Raw genomic sequence first — 16847 nt, 5'->3', positions numbered from 1 at the left:
TGGATGTTAAAATGTGTGTATGTGTGGAGTTAAGGAAGTTGTGAGCCTATCTGCATGCATAACACACAGAATTTGGCAATTTAATTGTATTGTCTGTGCTGCAATGGTTGGGGTTTTTTGACTGCAAAGGAAAATATAGAAAGGGAGTGGCATGAAAATAGGAGAAGGTTTAGGTGGCTATTAAAGCATTCCTTTGATTAGCACAGTTGGTGGGGGGAAGATATAGAGGGCAGAAACAGACTTGAATATCAATGAGAATTGGAAATCTATGGAGAACCTTCCTGCAGAAAAGCAAAATAGCAGCTGGGGATTGCTGAAATGCAGTGTTTCAGTGAGGCCCAGAGACCAGGGATTGTCCTGGTGCTTGCATATGGTAATTCTTACCAGTTCAGAGAGGGGTAGTGTGTATACAAATGGCAAGATACTGTACAAATTCATAAAGAAGGTGGTGGTAAAATAGGGAGCATGTATTGCTTCAGCAAATAGTAAATTTATGTTCTAGTAAAACAAAGGAAACAAAACTTTGTATTGGGTTTTTGTTTAATAACAAATCTCTAAAAGCAGTAATTCTTCCAAGTAATTCTTCCAAGTAATTCTGAGCAATTTTCAATATTTGTAAAGAAAAATCTAACCATACTTTGATCAGTTCTGCTAATGACGTACAACCTTTCAGGAAAACACAACTATATAGAAAAATAAGTGGCATGCTGGATTTTACTGGTTGCTTTTTCTGGTTTCAATCTGAATAATCATGTAGAAGACTTTACTGGCTTGATTTCTAATTTGAATACATTGTGAATACAGAATTTTGTGGCTATAGAATTCTCTTCCCCATACCTTTTGAGCAACTAGCTCAAATACTGACTTCTAAAAGAAAAGAGGAAGGAAAAAGGTTTCGTCAAGGATTTGTTTGTTCGCCTGTATTGTAAGGTGGTTCACAGAAAATAAGGAAATAAATTATTGGGAGATTTTTCCTGGTTTTGTTGGTTTTCAAATGCAGAAAGACTCCAGAATAAAGCAAGATGCAAGTTAAAATTATCATTTTAAAAGTTTGACCTTGGACTTCAAACATAATCTCAAAGCAATTTACCTGTCACAAAGACATCTACTGCTCGTTTTAAAAGGAATGCCTGCAGATCCAAATGTATTTGCTTGATAGCTACCTCCATCCACTTGCCTTGGTTTCAATTTAGTCATAGTTTCATAGTCTTTACTAAAAAGACTGTTTTCAATGTATTACTTTTTCCATCAAATTAGTTTCAGAATAAAATCACAGGTGGCATTTTGATTTTTGCCCCTGCTTTGTAATTTTCATCACAGACCTCAGACTTGAACCAAGAGATTACTGTACTTGGCCAGACATTAGCATGCTGAGCCTTGCTGGCAGGGGGCCAGGAGTGTGATTATCACAAAAGATCAAATAAAGCAGGATTATTTTTTTCCTTTAAGCAGTTCATCCCATTCATTTTGCTCTTTTCATGTCTATTCCTTACAAAGGCATGTCTTTTTTAATGTAGAGAAAGAGAGAGAACTGTGAAAAATCTATTTCCTATATTTAATGAAAGAAAATTAAGTAATGGTTCCTTAGAATTCTGCTACAGCCATAAAAAAAAAAATTAAAAAACAATGGAGCAATAGGTAATAGCTTTTCCTGAGGAATGCTAAAAGTATTAAGCACCTGAAATGTCTGTTATCATAGTAATACTACTAAATTGTTATATTTTATTACAATTAAAACCATACTCTTAAAATAACAAATTACAGGGAATTATTTTTAGTGATGTTATTAAAAACCCTTAAAAAATGAAATGTTAGGGTTCCAAAACATATAATTCTGTTTTGTCTGAAAATTGAAAATATTCCGGCCTTACTGATGATGTAGATTTTCATAGGAAATGAAGTTTATAAGAAATCTGTTAGAGCTTACCCTCAGATGTGGAATACTCTGCTTCAGTAAAATGTGATGCATTTTAATAGTGGCCTTATAACTTTGAAGCATTTGTTGTATTTTTTGTTGAACCTTGTCATATATTCTTGTTGAGTCTCACTCCTTTGCATATGGGGTCCGCAGGGAAGCACTGTCTCCCCCCTTTATTAAAATCATGGCTGAGCCTTTCATCTCATGTCATTACATCTTACCTCTAATTCACATATAAAATACACTCACAATTCCACCATGGATGTCTCCTGAGGCATGAAGTATCTCTGCCTTGGCACATCTTTATTTAATCAGGGATTGAACATTATCTGGGAAAGATGTGATTTTTTTTTTTTTTTTCCTTGCCAGTTGCCCTGCATATTTTAAAGCTGGAAAACATGATAGCTGATTTTCAAGAAAACATGGCATTAACTAATGCCATATTATGTTTAGATGCGTATGTTGAGCTCTGTGTTTTCAGTTAAGTCTTTAAAGTGTTTTAAAGTTACCAGTTAATAGATTGTCAAAAAAGCCAAAAAACAAAAAAAACCAAAACTATACATGACATACAGAAAAAGATGTTAATAATTTGCACTGATTTCTTTTTCTTTTTGACATAAATAACTGCAAACTTACACAGTTTTGGATTGGTAATGGAGACAACAGGAGCATTCCTGCTGCTTTTTGCTGGGTTTGGAACTTGGTTCCAAACAGTGAGTGTTGTGGAAAATCTCTCCATGTGAACTGGAGCAGATGCCACTTGCGTTGATTGGTGTCAATCCTTGAGCTTCACAGAGATGCCTGCACAAAAAAAGCCTTGTAAAAACATGACAAATTTGTCAGCAATGCTGAAAACAAACAAAAAAATTTGAATGCTTCCGGTAGATTATAATATTTTTGCAACAGAATTCTCTATAGGTTTTACAGAGAGGAAGAGAAGGAAAATACCTGTTTTGAGCCCAGATTTTTGAGAAATTTTTAGGAGCTTCTGGACCTCTATGGTTTGCTGTTCATTGTTTCTCCACAAAATAGGTTCTCTATAAGAAATGCAGATATATAGCATAAGATATACAAGATGTACATAATGAAATATGAACTTGAGAAATTATTCATGGGCGTAAGTGTAAAAAAACTCATAAAATAAACAACTCTCTTTGGCAGCCACAGAAGCTTACTGAGGAGGATCAGTTCAGGATTTGACTTTTCCTGGGGCAGGAAGTAATATTTTAAGTTTCCTTTTCCCTAATACTCACTGGCTTATTACTGAAGCACTGCAGGAAATAAATTCACCCTCCTACCTAGTTTGCCTGTTTGCAACAGGAGACAATTGATCCTAAAGAAACTCCCATAAATTCAGATTGCTTACCATAGCATCTTAAAGGCAGTGAAAAAGAGGCAGTTGTTTTGGAATCTGAATACTCCTTTATTAGGGCTTTTGTCAAGTCAATCATAATTCAGTAACATCAGTAACTAAATTGTTTGGTGTCTATTTTTTCTTTTTTAATTGCTGTCAACTTTTTAGTACTCAAAACTTCGTCATCTTGATAGAGAAAAAAAGATTTGTATTTTTGACCTGTAACATTACTGAACTTGTTGTCAAAATATACTTAGGAATTATAGGTCTGTTTGATACATTTTAACAAGGAATTCCACCTTCTTCTAATTTCTCTGCAACCTGTGAAGGTGTATTGAATAAAAGTTTTGTAGCACTGGAAGATCTTAACTTGCTGCTTCATGAAGAAAACCAGGGTCTTGTGCATTCAGGAATTTTTCTGTATTTTTTGAGTGCCTGAATGGATTTTCAGTCAAATATTCAAAATAAATCTGTCAAGGACTGAACAAGGCATTGAATAGAATTGAGCTAGTTTTGTGGTTACACAGGTCTTTTTTTGAGAAGAATGTTTAAAAAAAGGGAATGTTCAGCCAAACTCAACCAACCCATGCTGTCTTTTGGCATAGGCTGAGAGTCAAAGAGAACTGAATGCTTACATTTCATCTAAGCCCCTCCTCATGAAGATGTAAAGGAAGAGTGACGCCTCATTGAGCTAAGAAAATTGAGTCATCTTGGCACTTCTTGAAGAGTGGTGGATATGAACTTAAATTCCCTCAGTTGGGAAGTACTTCAGAGTAGTTTTCAGCTTTTCTGAGCAAGTGATCCAACAGCAAAACTCAGTAAAAAACAATGGCAGGGCTTGGTGTTTTCTTGTTATAAATTTATAGTATTTGAAAGTAAAGTGATGTTGGTAACTATTGTGAGATGAGCCAGTAAGCTTTCCAAAGCTTGATTTTTAAGTCACAGGGAAAATAAGGTAAGGACAGAAGCAAAAAAAAACCAAAACAAATACTTTGTACCTGAGACTGTGCAACATGATACAAGCGATAAATTGCTGAGTAATCTTAACTCTGAAGAAGAAAGAATATGATGTAAGAGAGTCAGATTTTTAATAATCTGCAAATTCCATGCTATTTCTATTTCTGTCCTTGAATCTGAGGCCAAACGAAGATAACATTTATCGATATTTTTATTTAATATATACATTTAGATATGAGTTGAAGTGAGTAACCCAGAGGTAGGAACACCTACGGAATCAGCGAAGTCATTAGGCTGGAAGACACATGGAAATCATTTAGTCTGCATAGGATGCACTCTTTCTTTTCTTTTCCTTCCATGTGCACTCATGAAACCACAACAGGAAGGGAGCCCATTGCCCCTTGCCCTGCTGGCTGTGCTCTCACTAAAGCATCCCACAGTGTTGGTAGGCTTCCCTAGGTCAAGGGCACAGTGCCAGCTCAAATCCAGCTCACCAACCAGGCTCCCAGATTCATCTTGACATTCTCTTAACTTTCTATCACATAACTTCTACTTTACACAGTACAATCATGGAGGGTCTGTTCTTGTTGACAGATTGGAGCGGAAAGAAGTCCTGTGTTTTGTCGCACGTTTTCTGGTAATTTTGTTTTCACAGGCTTTATCAAGTGTCACTCTTGGCCATAAATTACATTTTTGTGATCCTAATTTAATGTAACTGTGACAAATGCATCTCTAAGTGATGTGTAGCAAGGAATGATGATTTTATGTATTGCTTCCACTTGTAAGTGCCACCAAGTTTGTAGGTTGTGGAAGTCAAGGTCGCATTAAGGGAGAATAGAGAGACAGTTTAGGCCTTGCTGGGGTCAAGGGACATGTCGAAAGATGTGCTTCTATCATGCACATCCATTTAACTTGAAATGGACAGAATATTCTTGTCAGTTCAGAACTGGAAATGTAAACCAAAACCCAAATCAAGCACCCCTCACATTTTGACTCCTAAGGAAGTGTTTTATTTAGGCTGAGTAAATAAAAAGAGAGCTAAGAAATTAAGAAAAACTGAAATCTCTGCTCTGGTAAAGACCATGTTTGCATTCACATCTTCCTCTTGTTTCTCTTATCCCTGCAATGTGCATAGGCCATCCTTAAACCTCCTGCAGAAAGAAAGAACTAGCACCTGAGATCATCTCATTTCATCACTACTTTTTTTTGTGTGCATGTGCCTTTGTAAATATGCATAATGACATGCAATTATCAGTTAGTAACTCTTAAGACTGAGAAGTCATCTTGCCTCATGGAACCTTCAGCTTTCTTTGAAGTGCAGAGCAGTATGTCATCCTTCCTTGTAGAATATTTTTAAAATTTCCTAACATTCATGGACTAAGGCTAGATCCCATTATGTTGTGATACAATGTATTTGTTATCAAGGAAATATTATGGTGTTTCCATGGCATGACATTACCATGCATAATTCCCATTATGGCTATACAAATGAGATTACTTAATAACACAAGAGATAATAATTTCTTGTTATCAGGAAATGAAAAGCGTGTAGTATATCTTGTATAATATTTTCAGTTAATATACCTACATAACAATCATGTAATTTCTTTAGTCATCCATCCCTGCTGATAGAAGTAAAAGGAAATAGCTGGTTTTTGTTCATTTGGAGTATGGTACCAAATTTTAAATATTTTCTGACTTGATTATATGCTAGCTAATTTTTACAGTTTTATCATTTATCTATTTTTTTTAAGTTTTCCAATTTCCGTACTTGGGTTTCATATTTGTGGACTTTTGTGTGACCTTAGGTTTTCCCTGTTGGGTGGTAGTTTTAGTTTTGTCTTCTTTTTTTATTGTTTTGGGCTTTTTGTGATGATTTTTTTCTGACTCCGTGCTGCTGGAGATGATGACAAAGGTTTCTAATTCCTATTAGGCGAAATGTTGTGCCTGAAAAGAGAACAAATATTAAAAAGTGGAAAAAAAATCCCAGCACGTGCTTTGCCTTCCAGAGATTGCCACTGTGTACACTGAGATCTTAATAAATAAAAAAGATTGCCAGCTGTACTTCAATTCACAGCTTCTTTATTAGCCTTTAAAAAGAAATAAATAAAGCATGACGCTTTATTTAATTGTCTGAATGAACGGAGACAAATCAAGAGGCACAGTCAGCTGCAAGACACTTAATGAAGAAATCCCTATTTTTAATCTAGCTGTAGAAGACACAACTCTTGTGCTTTGATGATGTGGCCTTTGTGATGAACCTGGCTGGGAAACCACATGTGCTGCACCATCTTCCTAATTAAGTCATCAAAATGCGCTGGAGCAACCGCAGTGACTTGCGTAGACCAGGAGGAGTAATTTTAGTTCCTCTATTGCTTGGTTAATAGAAATTGGCACTGTTCTAGATTATGACTGATAGAGGTGAGATGCTACAGCTGCTGTCATTGTCTCTGTAGGTAGGTGCCTTTATAAGATCTTTCTATGTGTGTAAGGAGGAGTTTGCTTTGTCTTTCTTTTTATTTTCAAGGATGTAATTTCAGAGGCATTTCATCCTTTTTTTTTTTTTTCCTTGAGAAGCTGATGCCTGTCATTTTCCTCAAAATATATTGATACTCTACTTGTTTTGGATGCTCTGACAGAGCATTCATGAAAACTGATCTCAGAATCAGGATTTGGGAAGGCTGCCTGCTAAAATAAAATTTAAGATGAACAAGAAGAAAAAAAATTCAATTGTAATCATGGGGATATAAAAAACTTTGAGTAAATATAATGAGGACGTAATCAGTTTTTCTGTATAGACTCGGTTAGCCGCAGCTGAAGGTTTTGTAAATGTGTAGACCAGAATCTGAAGTTTTTGTTGGTAACATTTTTGGTAAATTATTCTCATTCTTTGTATCATGAATAGTTTTATTTGAAGCTCCTAACCTCTTGGAGACAAATATATGCCAGTAGTGAAAATGGTATATTCAGTTCTTATATACCTTTATAATGCATATTCATATGCACCATAAACTTAGGTGTCAAAGCTTTCCTAGTTTACTTGGCTCTGTGATACTCCCAATTTGATAACAAGGTTACTATACAGGCATTTGCACACTAGAATCTAAGAGTGATCCATTTGCTTAAGTTCTTCTGTAAAGATTGTGTTTTATATGGTTAATGGAGAAACTGGCATGAATGCTCTGTCTGTATTTGGAGATTATATAAATGGAATTTTCCCAATAAGTTGTTCTACCCATCTTAAAATTAACAAGAATAAATGTCTCTTGAAATAATTTTTCAATTAGCCTGAGAATAATTTTCAGTTAGAAAAGTAGAGCACAAAATGACATAGTCTCTCTTGACTCTAATATTTATTTAGATGATCAATCTGTTAATGCTTCAAAGCAATTTCATGTCTTTAACATCAATTATAAAACTAATTTCAGTCATATCAATAAAAGAATGAAAGAATTTACAAGGGTGTTTTCACTTATGACTACTCAAGGGGTTACAGTAGACATATCTGTACTTGCTAATTTATTTTCAGTGCAGTGAAATAGTGTCTAGAGATGCTTTATTAGATATTTTAATAAGTGTTGAACATATTTGCAGAATTCCTGCCCTGACAAAGGGTGATTTATATGCACCTGTATCTGCATATGCAGAAAAAATACCCTTCTGTCAGTCACCTTATTTTTGCATAAATGAAACAGGAAATTACTCCCTTTTGAGTAATCTGAATTTTAAATCAAAGTGATATTGGTGAAAGAAACAAGTCTTCTTGTAAGCTTATTTCTCAACTGTTGAGTTAGATTGACAATAAATTCATTCCGAGTGTTTTTACTGTGATGGTATTATCAGTACGGCATTGTGCAACTAACTATTGCTGCATCTTCTTTATTCCAACTATTTTTAATGCATGTTCATGAAAATCCTTTACTTTTCTCTAAAAGTAAAGGTTTAATAATCACCACATTATTTTTTACTCAGGAGAAAACTTGTATATGGTCTACATTAAGAGGAATCAATACTTTATATTTGGTAAATTTACAGTGTAAGCCTGTAGGTGCGGGTGTTTCAGTGACTTCCTGTTTTTAATACAAATTAAACAGTTTTCCTATAATAATTATTGTATATGAATGGTTAGAATAACCTGTCAAATATTCTATGTATTAGAACATTATTATTATATGTGTTCTGTGTAATAGCTACTATTAAACCAGTATGTCCCCTTTCCTCTGCTGCATGAAAACAAAGGCACACCTATCCTTTACAAATGTGATTTGCTCAAGGCATTGTTACAGGCCACCACAAAGATAGAAGAACCTCTAAAAGTGCTGGAAAGCAAATCTGGTTTGCCATTTGCTGTTAACTTCCATGTTTAGATATTGCTTTAATTACATTTTGGGTGTGTTTTTATTCTTTGTGTTTGGTTTTGGGTTTTTTGTTTGCTTGTTTGTTTTTTTTAAATTTTTGTTTTTCTCCCCAGTATTACCCTAAAGGCCAAATTTAATTATTTTGTTTAGAACTTGGTTTTTAAATCAGATCATAAATGACTGAGCTTTTAAGCCTACTTCATTTTGACACACAGGTGACCACCAAGGTCGCACTTCTAATATATAAAAATAAAAAGGCAGTTTATGGTAAGCACCAAAAGGATGCTTGTGGGGTTTTTTACCTTCTTTTCTCTGTCTTTGCAAAATGGGTCAGCTATGCCCTTCAGAATTACATTCACATGCAGTACTCAAGGTATGATTAAACAGTTTCCAGTTCTCTTTATGTCCATCTGGCATTCAAAATAGAGATGAAAATGTAAATCTTCTGTTCATGTGTAATACTGCTCCAGAAAATACGCTTTGTTATATTCACTAAGACTCATTTAAGGTCATGGCACTGACCTATCACAGAGTTGATCACTTGTGCTTTTTGAAGATACTTAGTGTGTGAATGTGTTGTCTTTGAGTGTATGTTACTAAAAGTGTCTGGTACAGGTTAACTTTTGAAATTGCATGCACACTTGGACTTCTTTGCTTGTTTGACCTGTAATTCATAAAGAAGCATCATTTTTTTGAAGGATGTGGTGCCCATGACCACTTCTGCTCATGTGTTTCCATCATCTCTTTTTGCCACCTCTTTTAAGTACATCTTTGCTCGTGAATGGGAGCTGATCCCCTGGATTTCATCTGCCTCTGTAATCAGGAAATCTGGGCATTGTGCTGATTCAGAATTGGAATTTAAACATTTTAGAATTCTAGCCTTCAATTTTTAGGTTTGTTTACAATTTACAGTCTGAAATAGCCGTGATTTGCTTTCCTGCAGATGTCATGTTTACTTCAGCTACCTTGCACAAGGAAAGTAACATCTGTTTGTAAATTTTGACTCTTTGATTACCTGTTTTTGAAATGACGCTCATGGAGGACTTCTGGTTTTAAGTTGAAGCTGTTTCAGTAGTAAAAGCTTCTTAGGCAATAACTTTGCTTTAGGACTTGGCATGAAGGACATAATTTGTATTGGCCTCATAAGTTAATCATGGCAATCTAACATACTGATCACAACTGCTGTGTGAATTTAATTAATTTTTTCAGAATATACAGACAATTCTGCATTTGAACTAAAATGCATGAAATTTACAGCTGGTAGAGGATAATGATTACTGCCTACCTAGTTTATTTTCCATCCCTTTAAAGCATTTTTTAAAATGAAATTTCTCTGTCCTTGTAAGTCTAAAATAAAAAACCCTCTCCTACATGGAGAGGTCAGAATGTTAACTTGGATTCAGCTCTTTTCAGCATTCAGACAGCTTTCCCAAATTGAGCTCCCTGCTGTCATGGCTATATGGCTTCTGGGACCTGAGCTGAGTTTATTTAAAGCCAGCCTGGCACCTTTGACTACACCTTACAGTCTCTGTTCCTTCACTGTCTGCTGTCTTTATTTCATAGTGCTGCTTTGCTTGCAGAGCTCTGGTGTTTTGCCCTGTTGTGGACATTTTAGAAGTTATAACAGCCTGTAAATGAAATTGGCTTCTGATTCCTGCCTTTTTTTCCCACCCCATAAATATTCTATTATTGTGGGATTTTGTCTCCCATAGCTTTTGTAAAGCTGTGCAGCGGGGTTTTAAATGGTTGAAGTTGTATGTGCTTTAGCAGGGAAGTCTGCATCCTCGAGTATTTCAAAGAAACTTAGTACAGTGAGAAAAAGGATGGTCTGAGCTCAGTAGTAGCTTAGGAAGGTGTTCAGTCAGTGCCAAGCCTGACTTTGAGCTCTAGTTTAAAATGTTTAACCTTTCTGTTACTGCAGAAATTCCAAACAATCTGTGTTGCAGTCACCTCAAGAGAAACAACTGAAATCCCTTGATAAGCAATTGCAGAGCACTCTTTTGGGCTAATTCAGGAAGACTGGCACAACTAGAAATAAACCAACTAGTCAACTCTTTTTTGTATAAAGGAAAGATTAAAGAATGTATTATGTATATGGCTACAGTAACAACAGTTAAAATTTATAAAAGCACATTTTCCCCATGTTTTTAGAATCTAAAGGAAGATCTAGAGTAAAATTGCTCCATTCTGGCCAGTTGTGTAAAATCTGTATTCTCACAGTTGGTGACATAAACATTCATGTAAGTAACTAAGCATAAACAATATTTTAGTACTGCACTAAGAAAGTAAAAAATTCCTCTAAAGGGCCACAGGACACTGACGGTCACCATGAAAGCTTATACATGAATTGAATTCTGCTAAAGTGAAAAATTAAGCGGTCTGAGTCATCTTCAGTTCATGTCTTTGTCTTGCCTCCTATTTCAATGTCTTCATTCAGACTCAGAGAGGTACATTCAGTTTTATTTCCCAGCTGTAAAAGACTGCTTTGCTGCATTTTCACTGCATGATTCTTCATTCCTACCTTTTGTGTATTTCCTTATGTTTGTTTTCTCATGTTTATCTACAGCAATATTTATTTTTATTTTTTAGCCTGTTTGTCACTAAAATGTGCATGAGCAGCATGATGTATTTATCAAGTGCAAATATATTTTAATTTATCTTTTTCCTGTTCAGTTCCAAACATACAGTAAAGTTCTCTATCACTTGGAAAGTTTATTTCAGTCTTCATTACTGATAAAGTAATGGACTTCACCATATTGATAGCTCCACTTATTAGGAGCTATCATTTGACTGGCTTAATTTAGATTGCAGTTTTTTATGTTTCCAGGTAAACCAAGTTCATGTTTATTGAATGTAGAAGTGGCTCAGGGTTGTTGGGTTTTGTGTGGCTTTTAGTTTATTTACTTTCCAAAAAAAGGTCAGATCAAAGAACTCCTTAATAAATCTTTAATAAATCCTCAAATCATCCAAGCAAGAACTTAAAACTGGCCGTGGGGCTTGCTTGGTGTCTTTTTATCATTTCTTAGAAAATGTATTTTAAATGTACTTCAGTTGTATATGACCAGGAGTAGTTGTGTTCAACAGCTGATGCTGTATTTGATGTATTGGTGGAATTTGAAAAAAGGGCTCTGTATTTTTAGATTAGAAAGAGAAAATCTTGTCAATCCTATGGCCATTGCTGCTGAAGAATAGGAGTTGGACTCTACTGAAGTAATTGGGAAGATTACCCAATCTGTGTTCTTAAGGTGATGCCAAATTTCCCAGAGGGAGGTGCTGAGTGGAAGCGCGAATCTGTTGAAATCAATGTGGGGAAGTCAGAGGATGGTTATATTAAAGGATTAGGAAAACAGAATATGCTGTGTCAGTTGAGTACATCTGTACTCAAAGCCTGTTTGCTTCATGTCATTATCCTGTTTAGTATGATATGAGTTAGCATTTCATGTTAGCAGCTCTGTGTCCATACTACCAAAACTCCTGTTGCAGACATGTTTCTGTGGACTTTGATATGTTGTGTGTGATTTAGCTTATCTAATAGTAATGGATATCTGTAAAACATAAATTTTGCTGCTCTTTCATTTTCTTTAATTTTCCTTCCTTTGCTAGTCTTCTAGTAAGGAAGGAGAATTAAAGAGCAGTAAAATTTATTTTACTGTATTTAGGCTCGTAGCACTAGTGCAGAGAGAGGAAATAGGGATTCATTCATTGATTTTTTTGGCTGCAACAGGAAAAGAGAATTTGAAGGGGTGAGACATTCACATGAGAATTGGGCTGTGTAGAGAAGGTTGTAGGCAGAGTGCAGCAGAAATGAGTTACCACTGAAAGAACTTCAGAGGGTATTTCATAAAAAGTTGGGAATATCATATTGAGCGTGAAGGCTGTGCTGTGTTGGATTTATGGCTTATGGAATGGTATATTTTTCTACAATAACCCACCTATATTTGAGTGCACAGTCCTCCTGAACTGCAGTCAGGATAATTTAAAAAAGAACTGTAGGTTTTGCCATGCCTGTCTTGTTTCCTGTGCAGCCACACAGAACTGGAGCCCATCCATGCATCTGCCACAGGTTTCCCTAGTGCTGCTGCACAAAAGACCTCAAACAAATTGCCAACTCACAGGCATCAATAGTCCATCTAATTCCATGGCTTACCTAATTTGACTCCATGAGCACATTTTCCAGCAGGTCTGAGCATTTGTGTAATTCTAACTGCATACAATACATATAATCACACTTTTTACCACAAAAGAAGCTTGTTAAGGTTGAATATATTGAAATATTTTTTTAAATGAGACCTTCCATGTCTTGATTTATCTGTGCCGTATTGGTGGAAACACTTTGTGTTATGGGGAATAGTTCTCTATACTTTCCACTTCTGTGGAAGGGAAGAAATAATATTTTACATGGGGAAAATTTATCAAGTTCACATTTATCAAGTTCACTTAGAGAGTATAGCGTAGAGTATAGTATATATAGAGAGTATATATACTCTATATAGAGAGTATAGTGGCAATGTTAAAATAATACAATAGAAAATCCTCATAAGTTGTTTTATATTTTTGCGTATTTATTAATGTGTTTTACAAATTTTTGGAGGAAAAAGCCAACAGGGGTTTACTAATAATTAAGCTTCAGTAGTGCTGTATGCAGAACTCTGAATGTTCAAAAGCAGTGTCCTAACAGCACTGTAACTTTTGTCTACAAACTTAACAAATGCCCAAATATTTGCAAAAAAAAAATTAATATTTTTGACCAACATCTTAACCGAGAACACTCACTGTGTCTTTTAGTACAGTGCAAGGTTGCAATAAATTGTTTGGACCCCTCAAATATGCAGATTTTCCATCTCTGTGCTGACACTTGATGATCCTCATCAATCTAACCAGCATCACAGACATGTATATGTAATGTAGATACTTTCATCTGATTTGATCCCTGAGGCTCTGCGTAATTTATTCCAAATTAAGTATGTAGTTAAGAGTAGAGTTGAGGCATTTAGGTGCAGTGTTGGGGGTTTCCCTCTCTAGTTGTCTGTTTTCTGCCTCAGCTAAACTAAAGACTATGGGTTTACCTTTGGTCAGATAAATCCCATCCTCAGAGTCTGTTTATTCTCTTCTGACAACTGGGCTGCCTCTAGACTAAACACTGGACATGCTGTTGTGTGTCCTGCACCTATTTGCCCTATAATTATCCAAACTGAAGCCTCAAGGCAAAGTGTTATATGGCTGTGCTGTAATCTGCATGGTCCTGTTTTCTTTCCAGGAAAACCAAAGTGTAGGAGAAAAGCTCTTGTTGCCAGCCTGAAGTTGGGGTCAGTCTGAGAATGTACTGTTAGACACACTTATTTTGATGTAGCATGGAAGTCTTTAGATTTTACATGTGAGACCTGCTTCATTGTCAAGCTGATAAGAGAATTATAGATGATACATTATAAAAAAAGGACTTTTTCTAACCTACTCTGGCAGCAGATCCAAACTGTGCAGAAAGCTCGTAGTGTTAGTGGAAAGAATGGAAATATCAGGGATTCATTAGCATTCCCCAAGGCAAGCAAGGCTGTGGGAACACTTGATGTATTTCCATGGCTTCTTTTGAGCATGATACTCTAAGAAATGAGGAAATTTGAAAGCCTTTGTGAAGTCTTCATCACCTTTGCATCCTCTTGGAAGGGGCTCTGGAGTGACTCTGCTGAGAAGCTTGAATCATGAGTCACAAGCTTCAGCAGCTGGGTGAGAGCATCTCAGAACTCAAAAGAGGAAAGAGAGTTATGCCTGGGGCTTTAACTCTGGGCATGGTGCCTGAAAGTTAACCAGACTCAGGAGACAGAAGTTCAACTGTGTAAAGCTCAAGGAAATAAATTAGGGAATAGTTATGAGGGCCTGAATTCATTCCAGTTTATGTTAAGTGGGGGCATCTGAGATAGGGCAGCCTTGCAGCCAAGGTGGAAGGGGGCTGAATTATTGCTTGACTACCTGTGTCTGTCCATGGGTATAGCAGGAGACAGTGATGTTATGGGGGAGTGTCTGATTTTGGAGGAAATTAATTGAACCCTTTGTTTACTCATGAGACTTCTTAAAAAATAATCCAGCCACGCTCTCCAGGCTAAAATCTGCCTTCTCATTTTCTATTTAGCCAGGAAATCTCTAATGCTACATAGGAAACAGTGCCAACATTGTGAAGGAGCCCTGACATCACTTGCTCTAATATCAGATTCAGCAATTATTTAGACTCTCCTCAGATCCCTGAGCTTCTCCGGGTGTCAGGCTCTGAGGACAATCCTGAATTCCCTTATTCTATTTTTGTCCCAGAATATGTGTGTGTGGTGAAAGAGTGTAGATTAAATTACAAGCTATTGCTCCTTGGGACTACATTTTTTCCTCTTTCAGGAACTAAAAAAAAAAAAAAAAAGAAATTGCTTAAGAATGTAGTTTAAGAGAACACAGGAACCATCTGAGAAAGTAATTTATTACCAGACTTCTTTGTCTTAAATAAAATGGGTTCACAGTTTTATAGAAGATAAAACAAACTATTGCTGCTAGGTAACATGACCAATCTTCAGCCTTTGCACTGGAAGAGATATTGTCTCCCATGAATGCACTTTACATTTAGAGAAGAATAAAAAGAAATTAATGCTTTGCATAGAATTAGTTTGCTGACTTTTCCTAAATGTTGAATTTCTCTTCATAATCACCCTTTAAATTAAAAAAAGACAAGACATAAACCCATGTAGTTTTGTAGAAGGCCAGTAAAATAATGTTGAGGTTGAAATAATAATTTTGAAAGTTGGTCTTTTCTGCTACAAAATACCATGACAAGAAAATTGTGAGAGCCTTGGCCTGGGACAGGGGGCCAAGAGCAGAACTAAGGACCAAGCTTTCCTGTTAGGATTGGCCAAGTTAATAATTTGGTTGGATTTTTTCTGCATGGTAGTTAGAAAAGATAATCAGAATATTTAATTTTCAAATGAAATTTTAAATTGTTTTATGCTGAAGTTTTTTAATCACGCTGGTGTTTAAAGATTGGTAGAGGAGTGTACACAAAAATAGGTTTGGATACACTTGGTCATATCAAGACTTGCTGTAGGGAATGACTTCAAAACAGGCATGGAAAAATGGGTTTTATAATAATTAGAACTAACATAACTAATTTAAAACTGTTTAATTGAACTAATTTAAATTTAAATTGAGAAAGAATACATAGGAAGTAGTTCATCTTACATGCTGCTTGTAATTCAAATGTCAATCTATTCATTTCATAAGCATGGAAGTAAACCTTCACATTCCAACTTTACAGGCACATCCCAATTCCCTAATTTGTAGCCCATGGAGATTTGCTTGCATAGTTTTACATATAGGTATTTTACTCCCACAATGTTTTATTTCTTGATGTCATGCTTTTTTAATCTCTACTGCACTCCAAACCACACCTGATAATATTTTGATCTTCTCAAAGTTTTTTATTATTTCTTCCATCAATTATCAAAGGCCTGTGATATTTATCAACCCCAGACTGGCTCACTGAAGTTAAATGGAATGTAGAGATGTCACATTTTCCATACTTGTCTTTATGAATATTTGGTGTTCTTTGGAGTCTAAAAGTATTCAGGGGCTTTTAACCCTAGAACCCAACAGAGATCACAATCCTTTACCATTAATTGCTACTCATAAATTGAACTTATCTTCTGATTAATGACTCAGCGTGTTCATGTTAGTGTTTCACTGCTCCTGTGTTTTTACACGCTTTGTGAATTAGAGATGTAGTTATCATCCAATGTTGCAAGCATAGTAAAAATATCCATATTATCTTTGCTGTGCTTTTGATACCGTTTATTACCCAGACTTGTGCATGAAAGCTTTTATTTCTCTATTATTAAAAGCCTCTTTAATTTGCACATACAGAAGTCATTGCCCCAGCATGGTTCAGAGGTAATTTCCATGTTAGGGCTATAATTCAGTGTAGTTGTTTGCTGTAGCAGTGAGCATCCTTACCTAAGGATAAGAAACGCTAAATTGCTTACTGATTTCTGAAAACTATATTGCACAAGTGAACCATCAAATTTTAAATTCTCATTCATGTGAATAATGGAGCAGTGATCCCAGTTTACATGCTGATAATGAAAAGGACATGGATGGTTTCCAGTACAGACGACCTGCCATTTTTTTTATCACTCAAGTGCTATTTTTCTCTAATGCTTTTGGCTTCGAGTTTGGTTTTGGGGGTACTGAATACTGGTTTTGCTAAACTATTATTAAGTGTTGTAAGACTGAA

The 16847-nt window shown here is 35.7% G+C and overlaps 1 protein-coding gene across 2 annotated transcripts in view; it reads left to right on the top strand.

The window, feature by feature from the left end:
* Positions 1-16847, top strand: part of ROBO1 (roundabout guidance receptor 1) — a 684128-nt gene that overhangs the window by 88991 nt on the left and 578290 nt on the right. The gene's annotated exons all lie outside the window — the stretch shown is intronic.

This window comes from Melospiza melodia, chromosome 2, assembly GCF_035770615.1.
Source record: "Melospiza melodia melodia isolate bMelMel2 chromosome 2, bMelMel2.pri, whole genome shotgun sequence".
Taxonomy (NCBI): domain Eukaryota; kingdom Metazoa; phylum Chordata; class Aves; order Passeriformes; family Passerellidae; genus Melospiza; species Melospiza melodia.
This window is presented reverse-complemented; position numbering and strand designations above follow the sequence as displayed.